Here is an 11,600-nt window from a genome sequence, read left to right as displayed (position 1 = left end):
GGGTGACTGTCTGTGAGGAGTTGGTGTGTTCTCCCTGTGTCCGCGTGGGTTTTCTCCGGGTGCTCCGGTTTCCTCCCACAGTCCCAAAACACACGTTGGTAGGTGGATTGGTGACTCAAAAGTGTGTGTGTTGCCCTGTGAAGGACTGGCGCCCCCTCCAGGGTGTATTCCCACCTTGCGCCCAATGATTCCAGGTAGGCTCTGGACCCACCGCGACCCTGAACTGGGTAAGGGTTACAGATAATGAATGAATGTGTCTGCCTCATTATACATGCAGCGAATTATTCTGAGATTAATCTCTGAATTATTCCAAGATTTTTTCTCAGAATTCTGGCTTTATTCTCTGAATCTTATTTTTTATTTTTTTCGTCAATACTCTGGCCCTAAAACTCCATCGTACTAAAAAGAGTATCTGATGTCAAAATATAAAACAGATCAAGAAGCTACAGTTCAATCACATGATTCAATGTTTAAAATGAACCAAAGTGGTGAAGCAAACATTAAGTAGCCATTTTTTTTCTAGTTTCTTATTACTATTACAAATGTTATCAGGGAGCATTACACATGATGCAGTGGTGCAAGAAATTTTGGAAATTCTTTAGAATGGTCATCTCAGTGCTTTAAATAAAACAAATAACACACAGGAGTTTATAATTTTATTTCATATATATGAACATATTATTACCGTTTGTGTTGGAAACACATTCAATTATAGGATTATCAGAAATATTCGTTTACAGATCTCTGACAGAAAAAATCAGAGCACAAGATACACATAAGTACCCCATCCCCAAACATGACGCATGGTATTAGTATCGGGGTCAGGGCATCCATTTTGGGTAAAATGATGTTAGTGTTGAAATCTAGGATTAAATCCTTCTACCAATGTTTGGTGCATATAAAATGCATGGTGTAGTTAATTTTATAATCATATTTTACCTCATATTTACCTAGAAATCTGGTGACATCTAAAGAATTCACACACTTTCAAGCACCATTGTATGTTATGCACTACAATATATTTAAAAGTATATTTATTTACACTTATGCAAATACATGGAAAATGCTGAGGTCTGTATAACATGTACATTGTGTTGTATAGGCTTTATAGTGACAGTTAGTGACAGATCTAGAGTGTGTAGGATGTCCACACTGTGAAGCCTGTAGAGTTGGAGGTGTCTGTTAAACCACACTGTCTCATGGTTACAGCCAGTTCTCTGATTCATGTTTGATAAACCATGTACCTCGGATGAATATTATATTATTGATTAAATGTCAGACTCTGTTTACCTCTGACTTTTTCTTTTGCCTCATCACTCGTTTATTGCTGTCTTTGATGTGGACATCTCTGGCTGTGGGTCTGCTCTGACATATGGTTGTATGTGTGGCTGTGAAGCTCAAGCCAAACTCAATCAATACAAAAAGCTGGTTTTATTTTGAAGGTCATTCATTTTTCTGCAACAGCTTTATCCTTCAGGGTCGTGGTGCGTCCAGAGCCTACCCAGATGCGTTTGACACAAGGCACATGATGAACAGGTTGCTGGTCCATCACAAGACATCATTTACTCAAATATTCACATCTATAGGTGGTTTTGAATAGCCACTCCACATACTAGCCTCTGTATTTTTTTGGTCTGTGAGAGGAAACCAGATGGAACATGGAGGAAACTTATGCAGACACAGAGAAAACACAGAGACAGTGAACTGATGTGGGATTTCAACCCACAACCGCAGAACCCTGAAAATGTATGACGTCAACACTTGTTGCACCATCATGCTACTCGAGCATCCATTACTTAATACTTGCTATAGTCAGACTGAAGAACACAGGACCCCAACTAATTAACCACATACTGAAGCACAGATTTCCCTCAGAAACATTATATTATGTTCCCAATGACATAAAAAAGTGTTTTCTCCAGCTTTAGTGTAAAAACATGGTGTAAAACCTCATTAGCCAAATTACTAAAATGGCTAGCAAATTTTCAGCATGACTTGAGTTGTTGTCCTTAGGTCTAGCAAAGCTAGCACCGAATATCCACACAAATATAGCAACATAGGACAACTAATAAGGTAAGGCCTTCCTTTACTTTTCAAAGCAAATGGTAAAGGGCAAAAATACCATGGTTACTTCCTCCATTGTTATTCACTGACCTGTTATGAACTGACTGTTAGCTCCATGCTATTAGCTTTGAAAGCCATACATGGGTAGTTTTCCTTGAGCCCTGACTAAGCAAATATGTGGTAAGTTTATTAATCTAGACATTTTAAGTATAATGATTACTTTGGAGAAATAAATGTTTAAAAAAATAAGAGAAGAAATACAAATGTGGCCTCAATATATTATTTTGTGGCCTCAAAATACTATTTAGTGGCCACAACTTGTTAAATAAACCCACCATGTCACTTTAGGGGCTCCTTACTCTATACATTCTGTCAAATTCTGTCAATTTCTTTATTTATGGACGAATAATTATTCTCAATAGCCTGTTAGTTTAACTTAAAATTTTTAAATAATGATAATACTTTATATTGCAACCCCCCGGTCCTATATTCATCTATTAAACCCTTAATACTCATCTCTGTTCAACACAATTACAGATTTAAAAGTTATTCCCCAGAAGAAATCCCCATAAAAGTTGTAACTATTCTTTAGTCTTCATTCATCTGCAACTAGTTGCCACCACTGTCTCAACCACAGCATAAAAGCCCTGCCTCACACACTGAAGGGATTGGTTAAGTTTATGACATAAGAAACTCTGACTATCTGTGACCATTTCACCTCAGACACCTCTAAATTGTTTATTTTACATTCTAACGAATGAACTGCGGGGTAATTATCCACGTTATTTAAATACAATTGTGCAATGCTCATAATGCCCATAAGAGGTCGCCACGTGAGTGCACAATAACAACCTCCTCGGTATAAAAGCGTCTAAAGGTTCTGAAATAACTGGTAATCTTCAAATCATTCAAAAAGGCGAGAAACGCCTCCCTGGTCCGGTTTTGTTAAACACCGTAAAATATAAAGCACATATTGATAGTTAACACGTGTTTGTGTTTGGTGTAACAACGTTCCCATTATTGCCAATGGCCTGATGCTGCCATGCTTATCTCCTCACTGTCAAACACAGAAGGGAAAGAACCACATCATCGTTGAGAGAGTCAGAAAGCCAACTCTATGACACTGGGAAATGGTATGTGCAAACCTGCATATCTTCTGGATGCCATCATTAGGTTTTGAATGGTTGTAATACTTTGTAGACATTTACCTGTGAAAGCATTGGTGAAGCACTTTAGTGTAATTGATGAACACAAATAAAAACTAAACTACAAGATGTGTATATGTTCCAAAATCTGTGCTCTAAAGCTTTGTGGACATGTGCTTCTTCTGAAATCAATTGTCTGTATTAATTGGCAGGTAATCATTGGTGATGTAACCTATTTTGCTACAGATTCTGCCGTCATCTGTCATAGAAAGTGTTGACACTAGAAGCTTGAACATTACCTCGAGGATGAGACTGCCTTCAGCTACAAAAGCATCAGCGAGTGACTAAAGCCTCAAAGACTAGCTGCATAGGATATGAAGTATGGACACAAACACCTGTGAACGTTTAGATACGAAGCACTGCATGAAACTGAACTTGAATATTTATTTGAAAATGAATAACATGTACTTTAAGGCCATTTTGAGTGGAAATGGTGATATTTCAAGGCTGCTCATTTCTCCTTATCTGCTGCAGGCCTTCTTCTCAGAACTATTACATTCTCTGAATTAGAACTGTAGTCTGTCACCTCTTGGACTCGAACCCAAGAGTCACTGCTTTTACCAGAAGTCTGAGTGGTCCTGTAAACAACCCTGCCAATTTTCCCCTCCGTCTCTCGCCTCTTACACTTTCCTTTTTCCTTCTTTTTGCTTTAAATTGACTCTCTTTCATTTCCCCCTATGCAGCTTGATCCTTTCAGCTCTGAGAGCACAGACACGCAGAATGACAAAAGTCTTGTGGGCACTGTTAGTAATGAGTTCAGCTAAAGTGCACACATTGTGGACACAGACCCTAAACAGCACACACATAGACAAGCATTTATTAAATAGGATAAGACACTCTGGAGCAGCCACACCCAAGTCTAAGATCACTATGCATAATACGAAATTGTTGGCTTAGGGGTGTAGTAGTCCTCCTGCACTGAGCTGTGGAGCAAGTGCAACTGCTTTCTGTGGAGTGATGGAGCACAATCCAACAGGCTTGGGATCCAGTGCAGGTTTTAGCGAAGAAGCCCTAGGTTCATGCCCTAATGAGTGCACTAGTAGGGAATAGGGAACTACTTGCGAGCCCCAGTGAACATTCTATCACTAAGTGTATAAAGGCTTGCAACAGGTGGGTGAATAGTAGCCGAAATCTGAGGTGACCAATCAACAGACACGCTGTTCATCACGACGTCCAATCAGGGGGCTTATGGACGTCATCATTTCTCCGCCCTCCTACAAATTAGCCAATCAGAAGCGAAAGTCCGGCGGCCGCCTTGGTTCTTATGTGATCTCTAAAAGTTTCAGTTAACTCGCGCGAGCGCCGGCGACCGTTGGACGGCTGTGAGGAGGTGAGTGTGTTAACGCTGGCGAGTCTTTAAAACCTAGCTGTGAGGTGTTTTACTTCAAATAATTCACGTTTTTTTCTGTAGAAGGGGGCTTTTAGTTGTAGGTTTACAGCCTGGGAACGAAGCATAAACTTTTAGGCGTCCGTTGTTTTCAGTCCGTTTAAATGACAGTCGTTTTAAAAGAAGGGGACAATTTAACGCCGGAGAGGGGCATAAAAAGTGGTTTTTAGTCGGTTTTACTTAAAGTAAATGACTTTTCCTCGCCTGTATATGAATTTCTGTACAGGGTTTAGACTATATATTCGCCAAAAGTCAGCGAATGTGTTGTTAATTCTGACCAATGATAAAATGAACGGATGGTAAACGTTTATTAAACGTTGTCTAAAGGTGGTTTTGTCGTGAAGTGAAAGTAGTTTTAAACATGAGCACATTTTTACAGTTTTTTTCCGTGCTTAGTGCTGAGTGTCTGTTATTCAGAGAAATGTTACAACACGTTTTTTTTTCAGGAAGTTTACTCAGGAGAGAGAGAGAGAGACAGAGAGAGACAGACAGGCAAACAATGAGGCATAATGACACATACAGGCGCAGTGATATAGCGACAGCCGGTAAGAGGGTGTGTGCTCTGTGAGGATGTAAAGTAACTGTACAGAAGCAAAGTCACAGACCGTTTCACAGAAATGGAAATTGCAGAACTAATGCCGCGAAAGCCACGGAGGTAACTGTGGTGACTGTCTGCAGCAGTCAACAGGCAGAAGAGAAAATCAGGGTTTCCCTAGCCGTTCTCAGCAAGAGATGTCAAAATAATAACTTATATTCATGTTTTAACTTAATATCTCGAAATTAAAACTTTATAGTCCAAATGAAAGTCATTATAAAGTAAACTTGGTCAATTTTCTTGAAACATTTAGTTAGTATATCACATTTCCCATGTCAAAATATTCCCTAAATATTTCTCATAGTAATGACGTGCTTGGATTCGGTGTGTTCTCCCTGTGTCTGCGTGGGTTTCCTCCGGGTGACTGTCTGTGAGGAGTGTGGTGTGTTCTCTCTGTGTCTGTGTGGGTTTCCTCCGGGTGACTGTCTGTGAGGAGTGTGGTGTGTTCTCCCTGTGTCTGTGTGGGTTTCCTCCGGGTGACTGTCTGTGAGGAGTGTGGTGTGTTCTCCCTGTGTCTGTGTGGGTTTCCTCCGGGTGACTGTCTGTGAGGAGTGTGGTGTGTTCTCTCTGTGTCTGTGTGGGTTTCCTCCAGGTGACTGTCGGTGAGGAGTGTGGTGTGTTCTCTCTGTGTCTGTGTGGGTTTCCTCTGGGTGACTGTCTGTGAGGAGTGTGGTGTGTTCTCCCTGTGTCTGTGTGGGTTTCCTCCGGGTGACTGTCGGTGAGGAGTGTGGTGTGTTCTCTCTGTGTCTGCGTGGGTTTCCTCCGGGTGACTGTCTGTGAGGAGTGTGGTGTGTTCTCCCTGTGTCTGTGTGGGTTTCCTCCGGGTGACTGTCTGTGAGGAGTGTGGTGTGTTCTCCCTGTGTCTGCGTGGGTTTCCTCCGGGCGACTGTCAGTGAGGAGTGTGGTGTGTTCTCCCTGTGTCTGTGTGGGTTTCCTCCAGGTGACTGTCGGTGAGGAGTGTGGTGTGTTCTCCCTGTGTCTGTGTGGGTTTCCTCCGGGTGACTGTCTGTGAGGAGTGTGGTGTGTTCTCTCTGTGTCTGTGTGGGTTTCCTCTGGGTGACTGTCTGTGAGGAGTGTGGTGTGTTCTCCCTGTGTCTGTGTGGGTTTCCTCTGGGTGACTGTCGGTGAGGAGTGTGGTGTGTTCTCCCTGTGTCTGCGTGGGTTTCCTCCGGGCGACTGTCAGTGAGGAGTGTGGTGTGTTCTCCCTGTGTCTGCGTGGGTTTCCTCCGGGCGACTGTCAGTGAGGAGTGTGGTGTGTTCTCCCTGTGTCTGCGTGGGTTTCCTCCAGGTGACTGTCTGTGAGGAGTGTGGTGTGTTCTCCCTGTGTCTGTGTGGGTTTCCTCCGGGTGACTGTCTGTGAGGAGTGTGGTGTGTTCTCCCTGTGTCTGTGTGGGTTTCCTCCGGGTGACTGTCTGTGAGGAGTGTGGTGTGTTCTCTCTGTGTCTGTGTGGGTTTCCTCCAGGTGACTGTCTGTGAGGAGTGTGGTGTGTTCTCCCTGTGTCTGTGTGGGTTTCCTCCGGGTGACTGTCTGTAAGGAGTGTGGTGTGTTCTCTCTGTGTCTGTGTGGGTTTCCTCCGGGTGACTGTCTGTGAGGAGTGTGGTGTGTTCTCCCTGTGTCTGTGTGGGTTTCCTCCGGGTGACTGTCTGTGAGGAGTGTGGTGTGTTCTCTCTGTGTCTGTGTGGGTTTCCTCTGGGTGACTGTCTGTGAGGAGTGTGGTGTGTTCTCCCTGTGTCTGTGTGGGTTTCCTCTGGGTGACTGTCTGTGAGGAGTGTGGTGTGTTCTCCCTGTGTCTGTGTGGGTTTCCTCCGGGTGACTGTCTGTGAGGAGTGTGGTGTGTTCTCTCTGTGTCTGTGTGGGTTTCCTCTGGGTGACTGTCTGTGAGGAGTGTGGTGTGTTCTCTCTGTGTCTGTGTGGGTTTCCTCTGGGTGACTGTCTGTGAGGAGTGTGGTGTGTTCTCTCTGTGTCTGCGAGGGTTTCTTCCGGGTGCTCCGGTTTCCTCCCACAGTCCTAAAACACACGTTGGTAGGTGGATTGGTGACTCAAAAGTGTCCGTAGGTTTGAATGTGTGAGTGTGCGTGTTGCCCTGTGAACGACTGGCGCCCTCTCCAGGGTGTATTCCCGTCTTGTGCCCAATGATTCCAGGTAGGCTCCGGACCCACTGCGACAGTGAACTGGAAAAGGGTTACAGATAATGAATGAATGACTTGCTTTTGCAAATATTGACATTGACATTGAAATGTATACGATAACAATGAGTTATTGTCCTGAACAAACTGCTTACTTTCGTAAATTAATAATTCACTATTTCTCATCATTATTATGAGATAGAAAAGTCACCCTCTGGCTATGTATTAAACACCTAAAACTAATTTCTATTAAGCAAACTGACATATTTAGAATGTATTTCCAATAAAACATGTCTGAGAGCTACACTGTCATTTAGTACCAGTGGCTCTATGAATATATAATTAGTCCCTGCCTCTATCTACACCCTCGCCTCTGCCGTCACAGCTCAAAATCCCTACCACACAAGTTGACAGGATCTATTTTTTAGTTTTCTGACATCAGAAACTCTGGCTGTTTATTTCCTGTTTGAGAATGTGTTTTAATACAACGCAGTTTCGAAGGGGGGCTGCTCAGCCGTGGCACTGAATAGCATATAAACAACACCACACGGACATGTTAACAAGGATAAACCTTATTTTCACTGAATGGGTTCTTTAAGTCAGTATTTTAACACAATAAGCGGTTATTTTCAAGATGTTAAGTCAATATTTTGGAAACCGTGAGTCATTATTTTCACACAGTAAGTAAATATTATCGCACATTGCTGCCAGAAACTGAGAAGACGAAAAAATAACAACAGGCCATTGATGAAAATGTGTTTCCAGCGACACGTCTGTGGTGATTCAGTCCAAAATATTTAGAAAAGGTTTATGAAATGAAACACGACTGAGGGATCATGGGGTTTCTTTACAGAAGAGTGTAGTGAGTAATACATTTTCTCAGCGCATGCAACTAGTTACTACCCCTTAGTTACATGTGCTGTACACGTTTAGTGTATTTGTATTTCGAGCACTTTTATTGGCTCAAGCTGAAGTATATTTGTGAAACAATTTTATCCAACTTTTCAACAAGTCACTTATTCCACTGTTATGTTGATGACAGCATCTGAATTGCTTTGCAGTTGAGCGTAGTCTTTTTCTTAGATCAAACAGCTTTAAAAATTGAAGCTGGGTGTCCTACGAAGAAAGTGTTACTGTAGTTCTAAAAGTGAATCAGTGCTAAAGTAGTTAATGTGCTTATTTTATGTGTAAAAGGTTTTCTTACTAATCGACCAGTTATTTAAACAAAAGTATCTGTATTTTTGTTTGGTTTTACAGAATTAAAAGTCGTTGTTAACGATTTACTGATTTGTCTTTGTGGAGGAATTAATGTGAGGTGAATGCTGTTTGTGGTGCAGTGCATTTAACAAAGAAAACATGGTTATGTGTAATTTAAAAGCACACTAGCTTAATAGTCTAATTACAAGTAATTTATGTCATTTTGTTGGCTTTCCACTGGCAGGAACACTAGACTGGCTGTAACACAACACCAGCTGTTATTTAAGTGCTTAGTTCCTCAATTTTGTAGTGAGGTTGCACTTTATCACTGGTGAGAGGAGAGCACGGTATGTGAGAGTAATGATAGGATATTCTGAGTCCTGGTATTTGCAGATGACGTCACTGCTGGGTTTAAACCAGTCATGGCTCCGGCTTCCCCCACCCAATGTGTGTCAAACCCATGCAAGCGTGTGCAATCGGGTATCCATCTAGGTGGAGTTGTTGTTCAGCATCAGGTGAGATGGGCAGGTGAGGTGTTTTTAGATAAAAAGCCTGAACTCGGTAAGCTCCTGGGTAATGGGCTTTAGGCTGTGGAACAAGCTGTGTTGGCCTTGATCTTCTGTACAAAGAAAAAATCCTCCTGAAGACACTTAAAAAGGTCAGTAATGTGTCAAACAAAATCCAACAGTGTGTAAACTGTTCCCAGGAACAAGATACAGATAGTATCTCACTATCTTGAGTTCTCTAATCAGTATTACAAAGTACTCTTGTATATTTTACAGATGTTTTGAAGGTATCATGCTGTTGGGAAATACAATCCAAGGCTTATCAGGCTGTGTTCAAAGCTTGTGTCCAAATATGTTTTTGGGTCAATACAATAGTTTGGCTGTGCAGAGGTCATGTGTGGTCATGTGCGAAGCCCGGCGCTGGTAAACATTAAACAGTGAAATGAATTCACGTGGACCTGAAAGTAGACCCAACCCAGTTAAAGTGCCCAGCTGCTCTTTTCATTGGAACACATGATTCACAAAGAGATGCAAATAGTTCTGGTAGCTCGACCCTGTCCTCGTTTGCAATAATTTAGCTCTTTGCCATTTACGTTACTTATAACTTGATTGCTATGTGGACTATGTGGTCATTGCAGTACAGAAATTGTGTGTCAGGCATTTGTAACCTGCTATTTTTGGCAGATTTTTATTCTTGGCTTTGTCCATTGACCGGCACTGGGGCTTCAGTTCTTACTGCCATTACTGATTCCATACCTCTGCTTGCAGAAATGTGGCTGTTATGCCTTTAGATCTCATAACTAGTGAGCTCAACCAGCTCTTTTTCTTTTTAGACCTCAGTAGCGCTGAGCTTTCTAGGGTGTGCCTTTTGGCATAAAATCTACACACTGCACAGGAGAAGCTGATTCTTTTTGACAGAAGAATGGGCTTGCCAGCCTTCACACTACTCTTGATTGTTTATGTCCATGGTGACAGACGCACAGCAACTAATTTTAGACCAAGCTTCCTAAAAAGAGAAGGTGCTCTTTGCATGGAATTTTTAAACTGGTTTTCCAGGCAAAGAATAAGGATATTACATTTTAATCCAAAGCTAGACTTGATTTCCCACTGGAAAATTGACTGCTACTGCTTGCTACTCCATAGCAAGAAATATACCTTCTCTTTTGTGCTCAGAGATACTGAGATTGAAGTTTCTTATCCCACTTGATTCGTTCTCTTCTTTTTTTCAGTTTTTACTTCTTATGCCTTGTTTAAGTGATTTCACTCCAGTGCCACATTCCCAAGATAATACCTTGGGTCATGTTTCAGCATAGGCCTTAGCCTCAATTGTAGGACTATGTTAAGCCACTTAGCTTCCCTCTTCACTAATTGCATGTGGCTTTTTCGCATGGGAGTGTTCCCAGAGGATCAGTGGAACTCGGTGTTTATCATGTCTCAATATCTTGCACTGAATGGTCTTCAGAGCAACAGCAGTTTCATTCAAGATTAGATCAGCTGAGGAAAGCAGGTTGGAAATTTAGTCAGTTACTGAAAGCTTTTGTTTCTGCAGCAAACCAGGGGCATGTGGCTGCAGGCACTGGAAAACAGCTTCATTCATTTAGCTGTTTACTGTACGATACGGAGCATGCTCTCAAAAAAGGCCACTTCAGTACGACTCCTCCCTTGCAGGAAGAGCTGTGACAAAGAAACCGCTATATGAGGAAGTTGAGCTTTTTCATAAACCAAGGTAAACTCATGACGAGCTCATGACAGAAAAAACCATGTGAGTTGAGTTGATAAATAAGTGTCTAGATTTGTATTTGTATGCTGCTGAATCTGTTCTGGACTATTAGGTAGTTATCAAAGAATGAAGATGAGCTGTAGCCTGCATGTTTATGCTCGCTGAATGCTTTGCCTAATCTTGCTTAGTCTTGGCCTTGTCTTGAGCCCACATGCTGGGAACCCACTCTGTTGTAAGATTTTAGCAGACTTTTGTCTTTTATCTGAGGTAAAGGCAAAAAGCTTACTTCTCTTCTTATTTAAATCAGGATGCTGAAGGAATGCTCATCAGAGGAACATCTGGTACCCTCTACCACTCCCAAAAACCAGTGACATGCAAAACGTACCATCAGAGTTTCTGTATTCAGTAAACCTGCTACTATTTTCAGGTTAAACATTTTTCTGGACTAGATTATCGCAAACTGGGTTTTCTGGAATCACCTTTGGGTTTAGGCTTGGTTCTATTCAGAAAACCCAGGCCACAAAACTCTGAGCCTTTGACAGTGTGTGCTTGAATGCCACTAAGGAGGGAATAAGCAGAGATTTGGTTTCTAAATTCATTATAATCACCAGTGTGGATTATTTGTCCTCAAGACCCCCAGCCTCTAATCCTCCCCTCTGGAATGTTTATGTTTGGGATACACTGGATTTTCATGGGGTTACTTATCAACAATGGCCTTGCTCTGTCATGGCTCTTAAAATACTTGCCTGCTTACATTCTCCACTGCTCAACACAGTATAAATAGGTATAACTCTGCTCT

The 11,600-nt window shown here is 42.0% G+C and overlaps 1 protein-coding gene across 5 annotated transcripts in view; it reads left to right on the top strand.

The window, feature by feature from the left end:
• Positions 1–3,130: 3,130 nt before the first annotated feature.
• The window catches only part of pdlim5b (PDZ and LIM domain 5b), a 58,710-nt gene continuing 50,240 nt past the window's right edge, over positions 3,131–11,600 (top strand). For 3 of the 5 annotated variants that reach the window (XM_066650304.1, XM_066650303.1, XM_066650300.1), the window contains exons 1-2: positions 4,560–4,599; positions 5,103–5,201. The gene's annotated coding sequence lies outside the window, so the exon portion shown is untranslated. Of the gene's footprint in view, positions 3,198–3,455; positions 3,589–4,503; positions 4,600–5,102; positions 5,202–11,600 lie in introns of those variants that run through there. The other 2 variants (XM_066650302.1, XM_066650301.1) reach the window with 2 other exon arrangements.

Source organism: Hoplias malabaricus, chromosome 18, assembly GCF_029633855.1.
Source record: "Hoplias malabaricus isolate fHopMal1 chromosome 18, fHopMal1.hap1, whole genome shotgun sequence".
NCBI lineage: Eukaryota > Metazoa > Chordata > Actinopteri > Characiformes > Erythrinidae > Hoplias > Hoplias malabaricus.
The sequence above is the reverse complement of the archived record's forward strand: the minus strand, read 5'-3'. Positions and strand labels throughout refer to the sequence as shown.